Source organism: Zalophus californianus, chromosome 15, assembly GCF_009762305.2.
Source record: "Zalophus californianus isolate mZalCal1 chromosome 15, mZalCal1.pri.v2, whole genome shotgun sequence".
Lineage (NCBI taxonomy): Eukaryota > Metazoa > Chordata > Mammalia > Carnivora > Otariidae > Zalophus > Zalophus californianus.
The window spans coordinates 75190615-75198217 of NC_045609.1; the positions used below are offsets into that span (position 1 = coordinate 75190615).

Here is a 7603-nt window from a genome sequence, read left to right on the forward strand (position 1 = left end):
TTACACCCAAATCTTTTCTCTGTTGATTAGGGATTCCTTCTCCAGCCTGCTTTGGCTCCAGCTAAATCTTTTTCTAATGAGATGTGGCTTATCCAGATCAGAGCGCTGAGAAAAAAGTTGCAATTAACTTTAAGAAGAAAAGGAGTGAGTGAGAAAGAAGGGGGGCAGGGAAGGGGCTGGACTGGCAGGCAGAAAGAGTGGGTGCAGGAAGGAGGCTGTCCTGCAGGGCCAAGGGGCCCAGGCCCAGCCCCACCTGGGCCATCCACCATTTTGGATTCCAGAGCTTAGGAAAAATCCCTTGTGACCCCTATGCCTGCCTGGGTCAGGACTTTCAGCCACTCCAGGCTCAGATCAAGGGTTGGGAGTGGTGGGCATCCTCAGGCCTGAGCCTCCCCCCCTCTGCACCCCAACCACCTGGTGGGGATGGTGGGGAGGGTGGACCCTCTCTCAGCTGCCTCTCTTTCACACCTGAGCTCTTCCTTCTGCCTGCTTACCCCTGCGAAGACATGGGGCCCTCGGCTGTGTGCCAGGAATCTCCACGACCCCAGGTGTCAAGTCAGCACAAACTTCCAGAACCACGGGGTCAGCTCTCCCCTGGCAGCCAGAAGCATGGGTGCAGGAGTGAGGGTGCCGCAGCTGGGGTCTCTCTAACTCGCTCGTCATGCCCATCTGGGAATCGGCCTCCAGTTATTTTCATGAGCCACTTCGAAGGGCAGAGAGGGTCTGGGATTGAAAGAGACATTTCATACAGAAATGGTGAAAATGCCGCAAGCTCCCAGAAGCAACATAGATTTACCTTCCTTTGCTTCTCCGTCCACAGATGCAGGCGTGGCCAAGCAGCAACTGTAGAAGCCGCTACCTCTCCCTGACGCTCAATTTCTTCCTCTGTTGAGAAAAATAAAGACGAAGGTGTGGGCAGCAGATCTCCAGGGGCTTTGCCAGTCCTGATGCCCCGAGATGAGTGGGAGCACGGGCTGACTCGGCAAGTCCTGATTGGAGGGGTCACACCCCTGGCACCCACGGGACACATACTCATCCCCCCGAGTTCTTATCCATGCAGAGACTGGTTTCTGCCTGGTTTGGCGATCAGTATCCAGCAATGCCTGAGGGCAGTTTTCGCCAAGCTTGAGACCTCTAACCCGGTGCTTGTGGTGGGGTCTCAGATAATAACTTGACATCTGCGTGCCAGCCAAGCTGGGGACCCCAAACTTGCAGAAGAGGGAAATAGGAGAGGTGGGGTGGATGGAAGGGCAGGAGCAGGGCTCCATTCTTCATTCCCTTTGGTCACACACAGCCATCTCTGCTCAAAGGGCCGAGGCGGATCATTCCAAGCTGGATGCCTTCATTCCCTTATCCACAGCACATCCTTTCCCCACCCCATGGACCTCCCTGTGCAAATCAGAAAGGATTTTTACTGCACTGCTGGTGACTCAGTGGGAAAAAGTGAATCTGGGGCCTCTGAACCGCACCTCATCCAATGAGTTTGCCCCGTTCCCAAAGGAGAAGGGCCTCTGAGTGTCGGTGGCCACCCAGAAACACGGCTCCCTCAGGAGGATATTTGGGTAACCCCTTACCTAATAAGCTGTGCAGATCACACCAGGCCAGGGGGCAGATGAGCTAAGCCCATTTTTCCTGTGTCTAAGTTCCCAAGAGGCCAGCCTCTTCCACAGCCTTAAGACTCAGGAATTCCTTAGAGCCTACTTCCCTAGGTGCCTCGTCAACTCTCCTCTCTGCCCCTGCCTTCCACCGTGTTCGCTGCTGGACACAGTCCTGGCTTTCTCCTATCTTTCTCTGGCTGTTGCCGATCTAATAAGCGTATGTGCTAGAAATACTAGCTGGAGTGCTAAGTTAGAAATGCTTCTTAAATGTGTAGTAAGGTCAGATGAAGGGGGAAACAAAAAACAAAACAAAAAACCACAACTCAGGAAACAAAACACAAAACCCCGAAACAGGAATCGGACTCAGGAGGGCAGATGTAGACGGACCAGGAAGTGCCGGCCCGAGGCTTAAATGAAACAGCTGAAACAGCCTTCACCATTGTTCTAGGCTGAAAACAGCCTTTGCAAACTCCACGCGGCCCAGGCTCAGAAAGCAGATGTTAGTAATTACAGCACATGAAACGAAGGGCACAGGATTAGGCAAGTGACGAAAAAGAAATGGTACTAGTAGATTTATAACTCGCTCAGGCAAATCTGTTCGGGCTGGTGGGGGTGGGCAGGGCGGCCCCGCTGCAGATGCCCCCACCCAATCCCCTTCCTAGTGTGGCATGTTGGCTTCTGGGATGTCTCTGAATCAGGGGATTGTTTAGATGGTTTTAGGGTGGTGGGCTGTGGAGGCCTTTCCCAGCTGCCTTTCTGGGGACCCCGGGCCTCCAGGCCACAGCCTATTGCCTCTGATGTAAAGGAAAGAGATAAAATGCCCAATACCCAACCCAAGTACCAGAAGGGGATCTCTGGGCAGACGAATCCTGGCGTCGGATGGCTCGCTGGTGAACAGGGACACGCGGACACAAAGCTGGGCAGCCGTCCCTGGAGCTCTTGCTGTACCAAGGGGTTCACGTTTAAAATCCAGGAGCTCAAGTTCTTTGCAGCTGAAATTGACTCACACTTTCAAGTCAGCCAGCCCCCCAGCGCTTTGGAGGAGGCAACGGAGCGCCGGGAGAATGTTAGGGCAGTTGAAGAAAGTACGCAAAGCAAGTTTCTTGGGCTAATTACATTAAATAGAAAAGTCAGAGTCTTCACATGTTTTCTGAACATTCCTTGGTGCTTTTCCATGTGAGCCTGCGTTGTAAAAAGCAAAACAAAATACACACTCACATCCACCCCAAATCCTCCCATCCCACCACCCCCCTGGAAAGGACGTCTCCAGGAAAGGTTAGAAAGAAGGTAAAGCATGTGTTTGCCATCTTTACGCCTGATATGGAAACCATATGCTTAAATACACTAGCAAACATACTTAATATAACACTCTCTTTTATTAAATGTGGTTTTATAAACGCTCTCCCCAGCCAGGGCACCTTTGCTGTGCTGGAGGCTGGAACTTGGCAAAATAATCTTCCCGCTGTTACATCTATTGATACACATTTTTGGAAAATGAGTCTCGGACCCTCGGAAAATAGACTGGTTCTGATTATTATTGCAAGTGGGAAGGGGCACATGAGGGCATCTTTTTTCCTCTGATAAATTAAAAGAACTGTAACGGGTGCTTTCTGCAACCTGTAAAGGGCAGAGCCATCTGTGATTCATTTAGCAGCTCCTTACAGAAGATTTATTTGATTAATTCGGTCAGAAGAGAGAGAATATGGATTTTCCCCCGCTCTGAAAGGCACATTCGCACTCACACATGCACACATGCACCCACCCATGGGTAGACATCCCAGGAATGAAAAATGACTAATCGTGTTATTGGAACTGGCCAACTCAGGGCCCCGGTGGTGAGATAGCAGGCTCCCACCCTGCCGATGGGAGGGCTGATTTCAGAATAGGTTTCATATCCTCCTGCCCAATGCCACCAAAGAGTGATCTGAGAGAAGAATCCCATGAATCCTGGGTTGCTTTTATCAGGTATCAATTACTGGTACCAGGCTCCGTGCTGAGCGCTTGGCACGCACGACCTCATTGCCCGGTTGCAAGGACCCCTCTGCTTTGCAGACAGGGAGATACCCCCTTCCTAGCAGTCCTTGTTCAAAATGACGTTCACTTTTTTCAGACGGTATTTGGCTTTCTTCGTCCTCCATGCCTAAACTGTGCAGATAGAGGCTACAAGTCTATATTCGTCTCATAGTGCCTAATCATGAAAGAGGTCATCCGCTTTGTGCTCCATGCCCTGTGGGTTCCAGTTCAGTGTTGACAGAGAAAGACTCTTTGGGGGGCTTATTTCTAGTCTCGGAGAGCTGGCCTCTTCTGGCCTTGCTTGCCCCTACCTTGCATGGCCTAACCCTACAAGCAGTTATCTGAAGACCACTGTCGATGCCCACGGGGTGGGCAAGTCCCTTGAAATAGGTCCTTGGAGAAGGCACAGAAAATAGCACAGTCAAGAGGAATCATAAAAACCTTACAAGTTTGGAGCCAAAGAAGACATAGGAGATCAATGTCAGGAGTGGCAAATATATGGCAAGGAAATGACATCTTCCTTCCCTTGGTCCTGGCAGACATTGCTAATCGATCCCAGTTCTCCCTCAAACTCTCAAAATCGTTCTGAGCACAGTTCTCCAGGCAGCCTCTACCAAAAGATCAGAATTAGGGCAGGCGTTGAAAGCTGTTTGCAGTCCCTTCCAGTCAAACGTTCCATTTTGTGGCAGGAGAGACAGGGGCCCAGAGAGAAATCAGCTACAAAACCCGTTAGGGAGACAGTTCCCTGACTTCCCTGCCCACTAGTCCTTGAGTCCACACCAGTGGGCTTGCTGGAAGCCAAGGCACAATGGGTCATAAACCTGTGTTTTGCTGGGTATGCTCTTACCCCCCACCCCACCACCCCCAAAGAACATCAGCGACGCTGCTCTGCAGACAGGATAAAATGTGTGCCCTAGAAGGCTGCAGAAGATTGAAATCTCTCTGGTACTTTAAAATAGTTAACTCCTGGGGCGCCTGGTGGCTCAGTCGGTTAAGCAGCTGCCTTCGGCTCAGGTCATGATCCCAGGGTCCTGGGATTGAGCCCCACGTTGGGTTTCTTGCTCAGCAGGAAGTCTGCTTCTTCCTCTCCCCCTGCCTGCCGCTCCCCCTGCTTATGCTCGCTCTCACTCTGTGTCAAATAAATAAATAAATAAAATCTTTAAAAAAAATAAAAACAAATAAAATAGTTAACTCCTAACCTGGGATAGGGTGGGGCATCCTGAACCCACAATATTTTATAGTCCAGAGAAAGAAGTAGAAGGTTTAGAAGGTTTCACTCTGGAAACACTAGGGTCAGCGGACACCCCCCACTCCCAGGCTTTCCACTTCTCTCTGCTTGCTGGACCGCAGGAAATGCCTACCTCAAAAGCAACCAGCACTCAATAGGCTGAAGGCATAGAATTCTTGTCCCAGGTGATGGTCACAGCTTCCTCAGACTTTCCAGTTAAGTGGAATTTCTCTGTGGGAAGAATAACGATTCTTGAAGGGGAGGAGGCATCTACAAGTTTGGAGGTTCTCTCCAAAAACCCCTTTCCTACTGGTCCTTTCCCAGACCCATCATAAATGTTTCTCAGCCCAGTGTGGCCCAAGAGGGGATTTGGGCTCACTACCTTGTTCTGCTGAGTCTGATTTGACTTCCATCAAAGAAGCAAGGCTGAGGACCAGGACTAGTTCAGAGAATCAGAGAGGGTCAGATACACCACATATTTTAAAGGGAGGCCGTCACAGTGTGTTGAATACTGAGTCTTGCCACTATCCCATTTAGCAAGGTTTCCTGTTGGATCTTTAGGGGACCTGCTTAAAGAATGGGTAACAGTGGTATGTGACTTCCATCTCACCAACTGGGGGCTCTTGGTGTTTCTGCAATTTTTGAAAAGGTTTGAAAACACTTTGTTTAAACATACCTCCTACCATCTTGCTTACACTATGAATTTGCGATTCATAGTGAAGAAAAGTTTGCTAACTGAATCATACTCTAGCCCAGCAGAGCCTCTTGAAAGATCACAAATATTGAATTAGTGAGGTCCCGAATAATGAGGATTTAACAGGGCTCAAATGACAGCCCTTGAAGGGGTTTGTTGACCAAACGTCATTTGTTGAATAAAGGTGTTTGTCAGTATTGCAAAGTAGTTTTCCAGAATGTTCCTGACTGAGGGAGTGATTAAACAGGCTGGAGAAGGAGCCGAGTTTGGGTGGGGGTCAGAGTAGAGGCGGGGGTGAGGAATGGGGAAGCAGGAGGTGAGGAGGATTGGCACTTATTGCACCATTTTGGACTCCAGGATAAATGAGCAGGCTGAGGTATGTATGAGTTTGCCTCTGAAGACCCTAATAAAAAGAGGGACCAGGTACCATTGGGAATTACAAACAAACTCAGTGGCCAAGCAGGGAGTCACTACCTATGTGACTTTGGGCAAATTGGGTAATCTCTCTGCACTTTAGTTTCTTTCTTCATAAAGTAAAGGTAATAATAGCACTTACCTCATAGTGTTGTTGTGAGGATTAAGCACTTAGAACAAGGATTGACAGCTTGGTATCAAGAAAACTTTATCTCCCACACCGATGAATGGATAGACAAAATGTGGTATATCCATCCATATAATGGAATAGTATTCACTCCTAAAAAGAAATGTAACATTGATACATGCAACTGTGCGGATGGACCTAGAAAACATGATGCTGAGTGAAGGAAGTCGGACACAAAGGCCACGCATGGCCTGATCCCATTGATATGAAATGTCCAGAAGAGGCAAATCTATAGAGATGAGAAGTAGATTCGTGACTGCTTTGGGCTGGTCGGGGGGATAGAAATGTAGTGACATGATAGTTAAAAGGGTTCAGCGTTTCTTTATGAGGTGCTGAAAATGTTCTAAAACGGACCGTGGTGATGGTTGCACATAGCTGCGAATATACTGAAAAACCATTGAATTGTACGCCTTAAATGAGCAAATTGTATGGTGTGTGGCTTATATCTCAATAATGCTGCTGAGCAAAAGAAACCTATCTGATGTGTTTGAGTGAGTGTGGTTGTAACAGAAAATGGTGGCGCCTCTGACAGCAGGGGTGTCCTTGCCCCAAGAGAGACAGTCAGGTTAAAAAACCCAAAACATGTCTGGGGGCCAGACTTGACTTCAGCTTCCCCATCTGCTAGAGGAGATAGAAGCTCCCCCCTCAAATGGCTGTTGGAAGGAAAAATGAGGTAATTCATGTTTTGCGCTTAGCATGGAGCCTGGCATGTCCCAGGTGCTGAGGAGGCAGCAGTGGGCATTGCCACTATTCCATTAGAGTCTAGAATTCCATACTGGCAGGGGTGGGGGTGGGGGACAATCTGGTTGGAAAGGGAGGAGTGACTAGGGGTCATGTACCGAAGCTGTAACATTTGCACGTCAAGCCTACGGCCCCAGCTTTGTTGTGTGCTACAATATCGAGACACTTGATTTGCAAAGTTTTCTAAAGATGCTCATATTCACACTTTTCACAAGGTTGAGGGCATGTCTATATCAAACAATAACATTATTTTTTGTTAAATTTGAAGTGCCTTTGAGGGGAGGCTGATGAAAATTATGGAGGAATTGGGATGTCCCTCATTCCTGCAAGCCACCCATAGGTGCCATCACCTTTGTTAGAATTAGGTATTTAAGACAAAGGCCATGTACAAAGACCACTGAACAGAGTCCAGTGCTGGGGCTCTGGGACTGACTCAGCCAATCCCAACTGTTGGATTTAAGGAAAATAATTTGACTTCAGTTTTTTTCCATTATAAACTGAGAAGATAATGGGTTCAATTTCTGTCTTTCAAGCAAAAAACTTCAGCATCCCTAATAATGGCCCAGGCCTTAGTGCTAGCTGGGTAAGCCACTCTGGCCATTCCAAAAGTGTGGACACAGGTTCAATAGACTGGAACTTGTCCCTTCTAGTCCAAGGATCTTGAGTTCTAAAATCCCGAGCTGAAGCTCACAGCACAGAGAAAAACCTTGCTACTACCTCCATCTTGA

At 48.5% G+C, this 7603-nt stretch overlaps 2 long non-coding RNA genes across 2 annotated transcripts; both read right to left on the minus strand.

Moving 5' to 3' along the window:
* Positions 1-644: 644 nt before the first annotated feature.
* On the minus strand, positions 645-2774 carry LOC113923867. Its single transcript, XR_003520440.2, has 3 exons — positions 2440-2774; positions 797-885; positions 645-723 (listed from the first exon to the last, which is right to left on the minus strand). It is a non-coding gene; the product is annotated as an uncharacterized LOC113923867 (long non-coding RNA).
* A 1320-nt stretch (positions 2775-4094) lies between these two features.
* On the minus strand, positions 4095-6215 carry LOC113923868. Its single transcript, XR_003520441.1, has 3 exons — positions 6090-6215; positions 4973-5070; positions 4095-4221 (listed from the first exon to the last, which is right to left on the minus strand). It is a non-coding gene; the product is annotated as an uncharacterized LOC113923868 (long non-coding RNA).
* Positions 6216-7603: the final 1388 nt, after the last annotated feature.